Below are 13,393 nucleotides of genomic sequence, written 5' to 3' on the forward strand. Positions count from 1 at the left end.
TCGCGGGTGTTCGCGAGTCGGCGATTTCGGGAGTGTTCACGAGTCCGCGATTTCGCGAGTCCGCGATTTCGGGAGTGATCGCGAGTCCGCGATTTCGGGAGTGTTCGCGATTGTTCGCGAGTCCGCGATTTCGGGAGTGTTCGCGAGTCCGCGATTTCGCGAGTGTTCGCGAGTCCGCGATTTCGCGGGTGTTCGCGAGTCCTCGATTTCGGGAGTGTTCGCGTGTCCGCGATTTCGGGAGTATTTGCGAGTACGCGAGTCCGCGATTTCGCGAGTCCGCGGGTGTTAGCGAGTCCGCGATTTCGGGAGTTTTCGCGAGTCCGCGATTTCGCGAGTGTTCGCGAGTCCGCGAGTGTCCGCGCGTCCGCGATTTCGGGAGTGTTCGCGAGTCCGCGATTTCGCGAGTGTTCGCGAGTCCGCGATTTCGCGATTTCGGGAGCGTTCGCTAGTCCCCGATTTCGGGAGTGTTCGCGAGTCCGCGATTTTGCGAGTGTTCGCGAGTCCGCGATTTCGGAAGCGTTCGCGAGAACGCGATTTTGGGAGTCTTCGCGAGTCCGCGATTTCGGGAGTCTTCGCGATTCCGCGATTTCGCGAATGTTCCCGAGTCCGCGAGTCCGCGATTTCGGGAGCTTTCGCTAGTCCCCGATTTCGGGAGTGTTCGCGAGTCCGCGATTTTGCGAGTTTTCCCGAGTCCGCGATTTCGCGAATGTTCGCGAGTCCGCGATTTCGCGGGTGTTCGCGAGTCCGCGATTTCGGGAGTGTTCGCGAGTCCGCGATTTCGCGGGTGTTCGCGAGTCCGGGATTTCGCGGGTGTTCGCGAGTCGGCGATTTCGGGAGTGTTCACGAGTCCGCGATTTCGCGTGTCCGCGATTTCGGGAGTGTTCGCGAGTCCGCGATTTCGGGAGTGTTCGCGAGTCCGCGATTTCGGGAGTGTACGCGAGTCCGCGATTTCGCAGGTGTTCGCGAGTCCGCGATTTCGGGAGTGTTCACGAGTCCGCGATTTCGCGAGTCCGCGATTTCGGGAGTGTTCGCGAGTCCGCGATTTTACGAGTGTTCGCGAGTCCGCGATTTTACGAGTGTTCGCGAGTCCGCGATTTCGCGGGTGTTTGCGAGTCCGCGATTTCGGGAGAGTTCGCGATTGTTCGCGATTTCGCGATTGTTCGCGAGTCCGCGATTTCGGGAGCGTTCGCTAGTCCCCGATTTCGGGAGTGTTCGCGAGTCCGCGATTTTGCGAGTTTTCCCGAGTCCGCGATTTCGCGAATGTTCGCGAGTCCGCGATTTCGCGGGTGTTCGCGAGTCCGCGATTTCGGGAGTGTTCGCGAGTCCGCGATTTCGCGGGTGTTCGCGAGTCCGGGATTTCGCGGGTGTTCGCGAGTCGGCGATTTCGGGAGTGTTCACGAGTCCGCGATTTCGCGAGCCCTCGATTTCGGGAGTGATCGCGAGTCCGCGATTTCGGGAGTGTTCGCGATTGTTCGCGAGTCCGCGATTTCGGGAGTGTTCGCGAGTCCGCGATTTCGCGAGTGTTCGCGAGTCCGCGAGTGTCCGCGAGTCCGCGATTTCGCGGGTGTTCGCGAGTCCTCGATTTCGGGAGTGTTAACGTGTCCGCGATTTCGGGAGTGTTCGCGAGTCCGCGATTTCGGGAGTGTACGCGAGTCCGCGATTTCGCAGGTGTTCGCGAGTCCGCGATTTCGGGAGTGTTCACGAGTCCGCGATTTCGCGAGTCCGCGATTTCGGGAGTGTTCGCGAGTCCGCGATTTTACGAGTGTTCGCGAGTCCGCGATTTTACGAGTGTTCGCGAGTCCGCGATTTCGCGGGTGTTTGCGAGTCCGCGATTTCGGGAGAGTTCGCGATTGTTCGCGATTTCGCGATTGTTCGCGAGTCCGCGATTTCGGGAGTGTTCGCGAGTCCGCGATTTCGCGAGTGTTTGCGAGTACGCGAGTCCGCGATTTCGCGGGTGTTCGCGAGTCCGCGATTTCGGGAGTGTTCGCGAGTCCGCGATTTCGGGAGTGTTCGCGAGTCCGCGATCTCGCGAGTATTTGCGAGTACGCGAGTCCGCGATTTCGCGAGTCCGCGGGTGTTAGCGAGTCCGCGATTTCGGGAGTTTTCGCGAGTCCGCGATTTCGCGAGTGTTCGCGAGTCCGCGAGTGTCCGCGCGTCCGCGATTTCGGGAGTGTTCGCGAGTCCGCGATTTTGCGAGTGTTCGCGAGTCCGCGATTTCGGAAGCGTTCGCGAGAACGCGATTTTGGGAGTCTTCGCGAGTCCGCGATTTCGGGAGTCTTCGCGATTCCGCGATTTCGCGAATGTTCCCGAGTCCGCGAGTCCGCGATTTCGGGAGCTTTCGCTAGTCCCCGATTTCGGGAGTGTTCGCGAGTCCGCGATTTTGCGAGTTTTCCCGAGTCCGCGATTTCGGGAGTGTTCGCGAGTCCGCGATTTTGCGAGTGTTCGCGAGTCCGCGATTTCGCCAATGTTCCCGAGTCCGCGAGTCCGCGATTTCGGGAGCTTTCGCTAGTCCCCGATTTCGGGAGTGTTCGCGAGTCCGCGATTTTGCGAGTTTTCCCGAGTCCGCGATTTCGCGAATGTTCGCGAGTCCGCGATTTCGCGGGTGTTCGCGAGTCCGCGATTTCGGGAGTGTTCGCGAGTCCGCGATTTCGCGGGTGTTCGCGAGTCCGGGATTTCGCGGGTGTTCGCGAGTCGGCGATTTCGGGAGTGTTCACGAGTCCGCGATTTCGCGTGTCCGCGATTTCGGGAGTGTTCGCGAGTCCGCGATTTCGGGAGTGTTCGCGAGTCCGCGATTTCGGGAGTGTACGCGAGTCCGCGATTTCGCAGGTGTTCGCGAGTCCGCGATTTCGGGAGTGTTCACGAGTCCGCGATTTCGCGAGTCCGCGATTTCGGGAGTGTTCGCGAGTCCGCGATTTTACGAGTGTTCGCGAGTCCGCGATTTTACGAGTGTTCGCGAGTCCGCGATTTCGCGGGTGTTTGCGAGTCCGCGATTTCGGGAGAGTTCGCGATTGTTCGCGATTTCGCGATTGTTCGCGAGTCCGCGATTTCGGGAGTGTTCGCGAGTCCGCGATTTCGCGAGTGTTTGCGAGTACGCGATTTTGCGAGTGTTCGCGAGTCCGCGATTTCGGAAGCGTTCGCGAGAACGCGATTTCGGGAGTTTTCCCGAGTCCGCGATTTCGCGAATGTTCGCGAGTCCGCGATTTCGCGGGTGTTCGCGAGTCCGCGATTTCGGGAGTGTTCGCGAGTCCGCGATTTCGCGGGTGTTCGCGAGTCCGGGATTTCGCGGGTGTTCGCGAGTCGGCGATTTCGGGAGTGTTCACGAGTCCGCGATTTCGCGTGTCCGCGATTTCGGGAGTGTTCGCGAGTCCGCGATTTCGGGAGTGTTCGCGAGTCCGCGATTTCGGGAGTGTACGCGAGTCCGCGATTTCGGGAGTGTTCACGAGTCCGCGATTTCGCGTGTCCGCGATTTCGGGAGTGTTCGCGAGTCCGCGATTTCGGGAGTGTTCGCGAGTCCGCGATTTCGGGAGTGTACGCGAGTCCGCGATTTCGCAGGTGTTCGCGAGTCCGCGATTTCGGGAGTGTTCACGAGTCCGCGATTTCGCGAGTCCGCGATTTCGGGAGTGTTCGCGAGTCCGCGATTTTACGAGTGTTCGCGAGTCCGCGATTTTACGAGTGTTCGCGAGTCCGCGATTTCGCGGGTGTTTGCGAGTCCGCGATTTCGGGAGAGTTCGCGATTGTTCGCGATTTCGCGATTGTTCGCGAGTCCGCGATTTCGGGAGTGTTCGCGAGTCCGCGATTTCGCGAGTGTTTGCGAGTACGCGATTTTGCGAGTGTTCGCGAGTCCGCGATTTCGGAAGCGTTCGCGAGAACGCGATTTCGGGAGTTTTCCCGAGTCCGCGATTTCGCGAATGTTCGCGAGTCCGCGATTTCGCGGGTGTTCGCGAGTACGCGATTTCGGGAGTGTTCGCGAGTCCGCGATTTCGCGGGTGTTCGCGAGTCCGGGATTTCGCGGGTGTTCGCGAGTCGGCGATTTCGGGAGTGTTCACGAGTCCGCGATTTCGCGTGTCCGCGATTTCGGGAGTGTTCGCGAGTCCGCGATTTCGGGAGTGTTCGCGAGTCCGCGATTTCGGGAGTGTACGCGAGTCCGCGATTTCGCAGGTGTTCGCGTGTCCGCGATTTCGGGAGTGTTCGCGAGTCCGCGATTTCGGGAGTGTTCGCGAGTCCGCGATTTCGGGAGTGTACGCGAGTCCGCGATTTCGCAGGTGTTCGCGAGTCCGCGATTTCGGGAGTGTTCACGAGTCCGCGATTTCGCGAGTCCGCGATTTCGGGAGTGTTCGCGAGTCCGCGATTTTACGAGTGTTCGCGAGTCCGCGATTTTACGAGTGTTCGCGAGTCCGCGATTTCGCGGGTGTTTGCGAGTCCGCGATTTCGGGAGAGTTCGCGATTGTTCGCGATTTCGCGATTGTTCGCGAGTCCGCGATTTCGGGAGTGTTCGCGAGTCCGCGATTTCGCGAGTGTTTGCGAGTACGCGAGTCCGCGATTTCGCGAGTGTTCGCGAGTCCGCGATTTCGGGAGTGTTTGCGACACCGCGATTTCGCGAGTGTTCCCGAGTCCGCGAGTGTCCGCGAGTCCGCGATTTCGCGGGTGTTCGCGAGTCCGCGATTTCGGGAGTTTTCGCGAGTCCGCGATTTCGCGAGTGTTCGCGAGTCCGCGAGTGTCCGCGCGTCCGCGATTTCGGGAGTGTTCGCGAGTCCGCGATTTCGCGAGTGTTCGCGAGTCCGCGATTTCGGGAGTGTTCGCGAGTCCGCGATTTCGCGATTTCGGGAGTGTTCGCGAGTCCGCGATTTCGCGGGTGATTGCGAGTCCGCGATTTCGGGAGAGTTCGCGATTGTTCGCGAGTCCGCGATTTCGGGAGTGTTCGCGAGTCCGCGATTTCGCGAGTGTTTGCGAGTACGCGATTTTGCGAGTGTTCGCGAGTCCGCGATTTCGGAAGCGTTCGCGAGAACGCGATTTCGGGAGTTTTCCCGAGTCCGCGATTTCGCGAATGTTCGCGAGTCCGCGATTTCGCGGGTGTTCGCGAGTCCGCGATTTCGGGAGTGTTCGCGAGTCCGCGATTTCGCGGGTGTTCGCGAGTCCGGGATTTCGCGGGTGTTCGCGAGTCGGCGATTTCGGGAGTGTTCACGAGTCCGCGATTTCGCGTGTCCGCGATTTCGGGAGTGTTCGCGAGTCCGCGATTTCGGGAGTGTTCGCGAGTCCGCGATTTCGGGAGTGTACGCGAGTCCGCGATTTCGGGAGTGTTCACGAGTCCGCGATTTCGCGTGTCCGCGATTTCGGGAGTGTTCGCGAGTCCGCGATTTCGGGAGTGTTCGCGAGTCCGCGATTTCGGGAGTGTACGCGAGTCCGCGATTTCGCAGGTGTTCGCGAGTCCGCGATTTCGGGAGTGTTCACGAGTCCGCGATTTCGCGAGTCCGCGATTTCGGGAGTGTTCGCGAGTCCGCGATTTTACGAGTGTTCGCGAGTCCGCGATTTTACGAGTGTTCGCGAGTCCGCGATTTCGCGGGTGTTTGCGAGTCCGCGATTTCGGGAGAGTTCGCGATTGTTCGCGATTTCGCGATTGTTCGCGAGTCCGCGATTTCGGGAGTGTTCGCGAGTCCGCGATTTCGCGAGTGTTTGCGAGTACGCGATTTTGCGAGTGTTCGCGAGTCCGCGATTTCGGAAGCGTTCGCGAGAACGCGATTTCGGGAGTTTTCCCGAGTCCGCGATTTCGCGAATGTTCGCGAGTCCGCGATTTCGCGGGTGTTCGCGAGTACGCGATTTCGGGAGTGTTCGCGAGTCCGCGATTTCGCGGGTGTTCGCGAGTCCGGGATTTCGCGGGTGTTCGCGAGTCGGCGATTTCGGGAGTGTTCACGAGTCCGCGATTTCGCGTGTCCGCGATTTCGGGAGTGTTCGCGAGTCCGCGATTTCGGGAGTGTTCGCGAGTCCGCGATTTCGGGAGTGTACGCGAGTCCGCGATTTCGCAGGTGTTCGCGTGTCCGCGATTTCGGGAGTGTTCGCGAGTCCGCGATTTCGGGAGTGTTCGCGAGTCCGCGATTTCGGGAGTGTACGCGAGTCCGCGATTTCGCAGGTGTTCGCGAGTCCGCGATTTCGGGAGTGTTCACGAGTCCGCGATTTCGCGAGTCCGCGATTTCGGGAGTGTTCGCGAGTCCGCGATTTTACGAGTGTTCGCGAGTCCGCGATTTTACGAGTGTTCGCGAGTCCGCGATTTCGCGGGTGTTTGCGAGTCCGCGATTTCGGGAGAGTTCGCGATTGTTCGCGATTTCGCGATTGTTCGCGAGTCCGCGATTTCGGGAGTGTTCGCGAGTCCGCGATTTCGCGAGTGTTTGCGAGTACGCGAGTCCGCGATTTCGCGAGTGTTCGCGAGTCCGCGATTTCGGGAGTGTTTGCGACACCGCGATTTCGCGAGTGTTCCCGAGTCCGCGAGTGTCCGCGAGTCCGCGATTTCGCGGGTGTTCGCGAGTCCGCGATTTCGGGAGTTTTCGCGAGTCCGCGATTTCGCGAGTGTTCGCGAGTCCGCGAGTGTCCGCGCGTCCGCGATTTCGGGAGTGTTCGCGAGTCCGCGATTTCGCGAGTGTTCGCGAGTCCGCGATTTCGGGAGTGTTCGCGAGTCCGCGATTTCGCGATTTCGGGAGTGTTCGCGAGTCCGCGATTTTGCGAGTTTTCCCGAGTCCGCGATTTCGCGAATGTTCGCGAGTCCGCGATTTCGCGGGTGTTCGCGAGTCCGCGATTTCGGGAGTGTTCGCGAGTCCGCGATTTCGCGGGTGTTCGCGAGTCCGGGATTTCGCGGGTGTTCGCGAGTCGGCGATTTCGGGAGTGTTCACGAGTCCGCGATTTCGCGAGTCCGCGATTTCGGGAGTGATCGCGAGTCCGCGATTTCGGGAGTGTTCGCGATTGTTCGCGAGTCCGCGATTTCGGGAGTGTTCGCGAGTCTGCGATTTCGCGAGTGTTCGCGAGTCCGCGAGTGTCCGCGCTTCCGCGATTTCGGGAGTGTTCGCGAGTCCGCGATTTCGCGAGTGTTCGCGAGTCCGCGATTTCGCGATTTCGGGAGCGTTCGCTAGTCCCCGATTTCGGGAGTGTTCGCGAGTCCGCGATTTTGCGAGTGTTCGCGAGTCCGCGATTTCGGAAGCGTTCGCGAGAACGCGATTTTGGGAGTCTTCGCGAGTCCGCGATTTCGAGAGTCTTCGCGATTCCGCGATTTCGCGAATGTTCCCGAGTCCGCGAGTCCGCGATTTCGGGAGCGTTCGCTAGTCCCCGATTTCGGGAGTGTTCGCGAGTCCGCGATTTTGCGAGTTTTCCCGAGTCCGCGATTTCGCGAATGTTCGCGAGTCCGCGATTTTGCGGGTGTTCGCGAGTCCGCGATTTCGGGAGTGTTCGCGAGTCCGCGATTTCGCGGGTGTTCGCGAGTCCGGGATTTCGCGGGTGTTCGCGAGTCGGCGATTTCGGGAGTGTTCACGAGTCCGCGATTTCGCGTGTCCGCGATTTCGGGAGTGTTCGCGAGTCCGCGATTTCGGGAGTGTTCGCGAGTCCGCGATTTCGGGAGTGTACGCGAGTCCGCGATTACGCAGGTGTTCGCGAGTCCGCGATTTCGGGAGTGTTCACGAGTCCGCGATTTCGCGAGTCCGCGATTTCGGGAGTGTTCGCGAGTCCGCGATTTTACGAGTGTTCGCGAGTCCGCGATTTTACGAGTGTTCGCGAGTCCGCGATTTCGCGGGTGTTTGCGAGTCCGCGATTTCGCGGGTGTTTGCGAGTCCGCGATTTCGGGAGTGTTTGCGAGTACGCGAGTCCGCGATTTCGCGAGTGTTCGCGAGTCCGCGATTTCGGGAGTGTTTGCGACACCGCGATTTCGCGAGTGTTCCCGAGTCCGCGAGTGTCCGCGAGTCCGCGATTTCGCGGGTGTTCGCGAGTCCGCGATTTCGGGAGTTTTCGCGAGTCCGCGATTTCGCGAGTGTTCGCGAGTCCGCGAGTGTCCGCTCGTCCGCGATTTCGGGAGTGTTCGCGAGTCCGCGATTTCGCGAGTGTTCGCGAGTCCGCGATTTCGTGAGTGTTCGCGAGTCCGCGATTTCGCGATTTCGGGAGTGTTCGCGAGTCCGCGATTTTACGAGTGTTCGCGAGTCCGCGATTTTACGAGTGTTCGCTAGTCCGCGATTTCGGGAGTGTTCGCGAGTCCGCGATTTCGCGAGTATTTGCGAGTACGCGAGTCCGCGATTTCGCGAGTCCGCGATTTCGCGGGTGTTCGCGAGTCCGCGATTTCGGGAGTGTTCGCGAGTCCGCGATTTCGCGGGTGTTCGCGAGTCCGGGATTTCGCGGGTGTTCGCGAGTCGGCGATTTCGGGAGTGTTCACGAGTCCGCGATTTCGCGAGTCCGCGATTTCGGGAGTGATCGCGAGTCCGCGATTTCGGGAGTGTTCGCGATTGTTCGCGAGTCCGCGATTTCGGGAGTGTTCGCGAGTCCGCGATTTCGCGAGTGTTCGCGAGTCCGCGAGTGTCCGCGAGTCCGCGATTTCGCGGGTGTTCGCGAGTCCTCGATTTCGCGGGTGTTCGCGAGTCCGGGATTTCGCGGGTGTTCGCGAGTCGGCGATTTCGGGAGTGTTCACGAGTCCGCGATTTCGCGAGTCCGCGATTTCGGGAGTGATCGCGAGTCCGCGATTTCGGGAGTGTTCGCGAGTATTTGCGAGTACGCGAGTCCGCGATTTCGCGAGTCCGCGATTTCGCGGGTGTTCGCGAGTCCGCGATTTCGCGGGTGTTCGCGAGTCCGGGATTTCGCGGGTGTTCGCGAGTCGGCGATTTCGGGAGTGTTCACGAGTCCGCGATTTCGCGAGTCCGCGATTTCGGGAGTGATCGCGAGTCCGCGATTTCGGGAGTGTTCGCGAGTATTTGCGAGTACGCGAGTCCGCGATTTCGCGAGTCCGCGATTTCGCGGGTGTTCGCGAGTCCGGGATTTCGCGGGTGTTCGCGAGTCGGCGATTTCGGGAGTGTTCACGAGTCCGCGATTTCGCGAGTCCGCGATTTCGGGAGTGATCGCGAGTCCGCGATTTCGGGAGTGTTCGCGATTGTTCGCGAGTCCGCGATTTCGGGAGTGTTCGCGAGTCCGCGATTTCGCGAGTGTTCGCGAGTCCGCGATTTCGCGGGTGTTCGCGAGTCCTCGATTTCGGGAGTGTTCGCGTGTCCGCGATTTCGGGAGTGTTCGCGAGTCCGCGATTTCGGGAGTGTACGCGAGTCCGCGATTTCGCAGGTGTTCGCGAGTCCGCGATTTCGGGAGTGTTCACGAGTCCGCGATTTCGCGAGTCCGCGATTTCGGGAGTGTTCGCGAGTCCGCGATTTTACGAGTGTTCGCGAGTCCGCGATTTCGGGAGTGTTCGCGAGTCCGCGATTTCGCGAGTGTTTGCGAGTACGCGAGTCCGCGATTTCTCGAGTGTTCGCGAGTCCGCGATTTCGTGAGTGTTTGCGACACCGCGATTTCGCGAGTGTTCCCGAGTCCGCGAGTGTCCGCGAGTCCGCGATTTCGCGGGTGTTCGCGAGTCCGCGATTTCGGGAGTGTTCCCGAGTCCGCGATTTTACGAGTGTTCGCGAGTCCGCGATTTTACGAGTGTTCGCGAGTCCGCGATTTCGGGAGTGTTCGCGAGTCCGCGATTTCGCGAGTGTTTGCGAGTACGCGAGTCCGCGATTTCTCGAGTGTTCGCGAGTCCGCGATTTCGTGAGTGTTTGCGACACCGCGATTTCGCGAGTGTTCCCGAGTCCGCGAGTGTCCGCGAGTCCGCGATTTCGCGGGTGTTCGCGAGTCCGCGATTTCGGGAGTGTTCGCGAGTCCGCGATTTTACGAGTGTTCGCGAGTCCGCGATTTTACGAGTGTTCGCGAGTCCGCGATTTCGGGAGTGTTCGCGAGTCCGCGATTTCGCGAGTATTTGCGAGTACGCGAGTCCGCGATTTCGCGAGTCCGCGATTTCGCGGGTGTTCGCGAGTCCGCGATTTTGCGAGTTTTCCCGAGTCCGCGATTTCGCGAATGTTGGCGATTCCGCGATTTCGCAAGTGTTCGCGAGTCCGCGAGTGTCCGCGAGTCCGCGATTTCGCGGGTGTTCGCGAGTCCGCGGTTTCGGGAGTGTTCGCGATTCCGCGATTTCGCGAGTGTTTGCGAGTATGCGAGTCCGCGAGCATTCGCGAGTCCGCGATTTCGCGGGTGTTCGCGAGTCCGCGATTTCGCGGGTGTTCGCGAGTCCGCGATTTCGGGAATGTTCACGAGTCCGCGATTTCGCGAGTCCGCGATTTCGGGAGTGATCGCGAGTCCGCGATTTCGGGAGTGTTCGCGATTCCGCGATTTCGCGAGTGTTCGCGAGTCCGCGATTTCGCGAGTCCGCGATTTCGGGAGCGTTCGCGAGTCCGCGATTTTGCGAGTGTTCGCGAGTCCGCGATTTCGGGAGCGTTCGCTAGTCCCCGATTTCGGGAGTGTTCGCGACTCCGCGATTTCGGGAGTGTTCCCGATTGTTCGCGAGTCCGCGATTTTGGGAGTCTTCGCGAGTCCGCGATTTCGGGAGTGTTCGCGATTCCGCGATTTCGCGAGTGTTCGCGAGTCCGCGATTTCGCGAGTCCGCGATTTCGGGAGCGTTCGCGAGTCCGCGATTTTGCGAGTGTTCGCGAGTCCGCGATTTCGGGAGCGTTCGCTAGTCCCCGATTTCGGGAGTGTTCGCGACTCCGCGATTTCGGGAGTGTTCCCGATTGTTCGCGAGTCCGCGATTTCGGGAGTGTTCGCGAGTCCGCGATTTCTCGGGTGTTCGCGAGTCCGCGATTTCGCGATTGTTCGCGTGTCCGCGATTTCGGGAGTGTTCGCGATTCCGCGATTTCGCGAATGTTCCCCTGTCCGCGAGTCCGCGATTTCGGGAGCGTTCGCTAGTCCCCGATTTCGGGAGTCCGCGATTTTGCGAGTTTTCCCGAGTCCGCGATTTCGCGAATGTTCGCGACTCCGCGATTTCGCGGGTGTTCGCGAGTCCGCGATTTCGGGAGTGTTCGCGATTCCGCGATTTCGCGAATGTTCCCGAGTCCGCGAGTCCGCGATTTCGGGAGCGTTCGCTAGTCCCCGATTTCGGGAGTGTTCGCGAGTCCGCGATTTTGCGAGTTTTCCCGAGTCCGCGATTTCGCGAATGTTCGCGAGTCCGCGATTTCGCGGGTGTTCGCGAGTCCGCGATTTCGGGAGTGTTCGCGAGTCCGCGATTTCGCGGGTGTTCGCGAGTCCGGGATTTCGCGGGTGTTCGCGAGTCGGCGATTTCGGGAGTGTTCACGAGTCCGCGATTTCGCGAGTCCGCGATTTCGGGAGTGATCGCGAGTCCGCGATTTCGGGAGTGTTCGCGATTGTTCGCGAGTCCGCGATTTCGGGAGTGTTCGCGAGTCTGCGATTTCGCGAGTGTTCGCGAGTCCGCGAGTGTCCGCGAATCCGCGATTTCGCGGGTGTTCGCGAGTCCTCGATTTCGGGAGTGTTCGCGTGTCCGCGATTTCGGGAGTGTTCGCGAGTCCGCGATTTCGGGAGTGTACGCGAGTCCGCGATTTCGCAGGTGTTCGCGAGTCCGCGATTTCGGGAGTGTTCACGAGTCCGCGATTTCGCGAGTCCGCGATTTCGGGAGTGTTCGCGAGTCCGCGATTTTACGAGTGTTCGCGAGTCCGCGATTTTACGAGTGTTCGCGAGTCCGCGATTTCGCGGGTGTTTGCGAGTCCGCGATTTCGGGAGAGTTCGCGATTGTTCGCGTTTTCGCGATTGTTCGCGAGTCCGCGATTTCGGGAGTGTTCGCGAGTCCGCGATTTCGCGAGTGTTTGCGAGTACGCGAGTCCGCGATTTCGCGGGTGTTCGCGAGTCCGCGATTTCGGGAGTGTTCGCGAGTCCGCGATTTCGGGAGTGTTCGCGAGTCCGCGATCTCGCGAGTATTTGCGAGTACGCGAGTCCGCGATTTCGCGAGTCCGCGGGTGTTAGCGAGTCCGCGATTTCGGGAGTTTTCGCGAGTCCGCGATTTCGCGAGTGTTCGCGAGTCCGCGAGTGTCCGCGCTTCCGCGATTTCGGGAGTGTTCGCGAGTCCGCGATTTCGCGAGTGTTCGCGAGTCCGCGATTTCGCGATTTCGGGAGCGTTCGCGAGTCCGCGAGTGTCCGCGAGTCCGCGATTTCGCGGGTGTTCGCGAGTCCTCGATTTCGGGAGTGTTCGTGTGTCCGCGATTTCGGGAGTGTTCGCGAGTCCGCGATTTCGGGAGTGTACGCGAGTCCGCGATTTCGCAGGTGTTCGCGAGTCCGCGATTTCGGGAGTGTTCACGAGTCCGCGATTTCGCGAGTCCGCGATTTCGGGAGTGTTCGCGAGTCCGCGATTTTACGAGTGTTCGCGAGTCCGCGATTTTACGAGTGTTCGCGAGTCCGCGATTTCGCGGGTGTTTGCGAGTCCGCGATTTCGGGAGAGTTCGCGATTGTTCGCGTTTTCGCGATTGTTCGCGAGTCCGCGATTTCGGGAGTGTTCCCGAGTCCGCGAGTGTCCGCGAGTCCGCGATTTCGCGGGTGTTCGCGAGTCCGCGATTTCGGGAGTGTTCGCGAGTCCGCGATTTTACGAGTGTTCCCGAGTCCGCGATTTTACGAGTGTTCGCGAGTCCGCGATTTCGGGAGTGTTCGCGAGTCCGCGATTTCGCGAGTGTTTGCGAGTACGCGAGTCCGCGATTTCTCGAGTGTTCGCGAGTCCGCGATTTCGTGAGTGTTTGCGACACCGCGATTTCGCGAGTGTTCCCGAGTCCGCGAGTGTCCGCGAGTCCGCGATTTCGCGGGTGTTCGCGAGTCCGCGATTTCGGGAGTGTTCACGAGTCCGCGATTTTACGAGTGTTCGCGAGTCCGCGATTTTACGAGTGTTCGCGAGTCCGTTATTTCGGGAGTGTTCGCGAGTCCGCGATTTCGCGAGTATTTGCGAGTACGCGAGTCCGCGATTTCGCGAGTCCGCGATTTCGCGGGTGTTCGCGAGTCCGCGATTTTGCGAGTTTTCCCGAGTCCGCGATTTCGCGAATGTTGGCGATTCCGCGATTTCGCGGGTGTTCGCGATTCCGCGATTTCGGGAGTTTTCGCGAGTCCGCGATTTCGCAAGTGTTCGCGAGTCCGCGAGTGTCCGCGAGTCCGCGATTTCGCGGGTGTTCGCGAATCCGCGGTTTCGGGAGTGTTCGCGATTCCGCGATTTCGCGAGTGTTTGCGAGTATGCGAGTCCGCGAGCATTCGCGAGTCCGCGATTTCGCGGGTGTTCGCGAGTCCGCGATTTCGCGGGTGTTCGCGAGTCCGCGATTTCGGGAATGTTCACGAGTCCGCGATTTCGCGAGTCCGCGATTTCGGGAGTGTT

The sequence above is a fragment of the Conger conger genome, chromosome 7, assembly GCF_963514075.1.
Source record: "Conger conger chromosome 7, fConCon1.1, whole genome shotgun sequence".
NCBI lineage: Eukaryota > Metazoa > Chordata > Actinopteri > Anguilliformes > Congridae > Conger > Conger conger.